This window comes from Brassica oleracea, chromosome C3 (genome assembly GCF_000695525.1).
Source record: "Brassica oleracea var. oleracea cultivar TO1000 chromosome C3, BOL, whole genome shotgun sequence".
Lineage (NCBI taxonomy): Eukaryota > Viridiplantae > Streptophyta > Magnoliopsida > Brassicales > Brassicaceae > Brassica > Brassica oleracea.
In genome coordinates, this window is record NC_027750.1 from 16,361,183 (window position 1) to 16,363,671 (window position 2,489).

Here is a 2,489-nt window from a genome sequence, read left to right on the forward strand (position 1 = left end):
ATTTACGACGAATCGTCCTATTTCGTCTTTACGACGAAATATATTCCTCGCTAAGTTATGACGAATTAGCGAGGAAGTATGTGTTACGACAGACGTGTAACGAGCAAACGCGTTTCCTCGCTAATTCGTCGTAAAGCCTCTTTTACGACGAATTATCGAGGAAAACCGCCATCGTTAAGATTATGTTTTCTTGTAGTGAAATATAATGCTGATATATTTTATATAGTACGGCGGAAGAAATTTAAAATTATTTTTTTATATTTTTTTAAAGTGTTTTATCTAAACTTTACAAATCATATTATTAAAAGATGATACTTTCTCTTGCTGAATTTTAAATTTGATTTTTTATATAGTTTGACAAATATTAAACAAATAAGATTGTGGGGGAAGAAATAAACAAAAAAAAATTAGTAAATAATAGCATAAGGACAATATAGTATATATTGTAAAAATGATAGTTTTATTTTTTTTAGTTAGTTAGTTACTTATAATACTTTTTGTTTGACGTGGGTAAAAAGATGAAAAATAGTAATTTTAGTTATTGACTTTATTTCTCAATTATTAATGTTATATTCTTAATGGTTATTGAGACCTTGGTTACTTCACAAATTCTCCACACGCGGAAAGATTATATTTTTTTAGTTTAACCTTTGATGTTTGTTCATATTTTCGCCATGTTTTAGTTTTTATTTGTTGTTAAGAATATTTTCTGACATTGTATTATTTTAATTATTGTTATTCATTTCTATTATTGTATTTATTTAATGGAAACACTTTCTCATCCTTCTTCTTGTATGTGTCGGGAGATTTTCTTCTACACAATAGTTGTAATGATACTGATGTGTTTACAATATGATCTTATTTTGAATGTGGAATATTTTATTGTGTCCGTTTTGTTTATTTTTATCTGATTTAACTTGTACGTACATTATTTTTATCATGGGGTTTTATATAGCAAATCCCGTTCCTATTGTGTAACTACAAAAATTTTAAGATTGCGGGTAGATAAGCAAGTGAACAAGCAATAAAAATATATTGAATTTTAATAAACATTTGAAAGTGTTTAATTTAATTTCTCATTTAAAAGTAACATTAACTTCCACGATTAATTTTTTTTATTCTTATTAGAAATTATATATTTATTCTACTATTAAAAATATTATATATATATATATATATATATATATAATTTTAATATTAGTCAATAATTTTTCTACCTTAATTATGAAATAAGTATAATGAAGTATCTTAGAACGCAAATTATGGATTATTTTCAGTTTTATGCATTGGTTTGTTGAATATGTTAATACTTTTCTTGCATGTTATACATTTTTATTAAAATTTAATATACACATCCATAATAGTTTTAACATAGAATTGTTTGTCATTTCATATTCAGCTTTCAAAGAAAGAAACAAAATAACAAAAATTTGTATTATGTTTAAAAAAAAAAGATAAAAATAAATAAAAAATAGTACTACCTTCCAAAATTTTTTTTTTTTAACATTATTAACGCCGTCCGCAAAACATTGAACCCTAAATATTAAACACTAAATCTAAAAGTCTTGGGTAAATTCTAAATCTTTGGGTAAACTGTAAATCTTTAGATAAATCCTAAACCCTAGGAATTAGAGTCTAGGTTTTGCTGACGGCATTTAGGGTTAGTGTTTAGTATTTAGTATTTATGATTTAGGGTTTAGGATTTATCCAATGGTTTAGGGTTTAATGTTTAGGATTTAGGGTTTAGTGTTTTGCTGATGCCATTAACAATGTTTAAAAATTTCATTTTTCTAGCAGCTATTACTATTTTTTATTTATTTTTATTTTTGTATTTTAAAAAAAAATATAATACAAATTCTTATTATTTCGTTTACTTTAAAAAAAAAATTGAATACGAGATATCAAACTATTATTGGTTGGTGAACCTACATGTTCACCCTACAAGATGAACCCAAGAAAAACTATAGTTTTCTTATCTAAGCTCATATAGGTAGTTGACAAAAATAAAGTTCATATATGTATATACTAATATATATATATATATATATATTATTTTTTTTGGCAAAAATGTAAAAATATTATTACAAGGTTTTTCAATTTTTGACAGACATACAGAGATTAACAAGAAGCAGAAAAGAAAACAAAATCTAAACAAAACTCAATCTAGACTAAATCGGAGCATGACACAACACACTAGAACAACAATCCAGAAGCACGACCAGTTTGGTACCTACCGCTTGCCGCAAAAGACTGAACCAAGTTAAACCGAGAGTCAAAGTCCGGTAATTTTGGCCTCCCCGATGCAACTGCTCTTAAAGATATTGGCTCAGCCGAGAACAGCTCGTGGAGTACCTCTTAGCACACACCCACATGAACAAACTGTAAAGGTAGAGGCCAAGAACACCAACACCAGCTAGAACAAGCAATTATTTGACTCGGAACCAGCCTGTACACAATGCCAGACCAAGCAAAAACAGGCTGCAACCTCC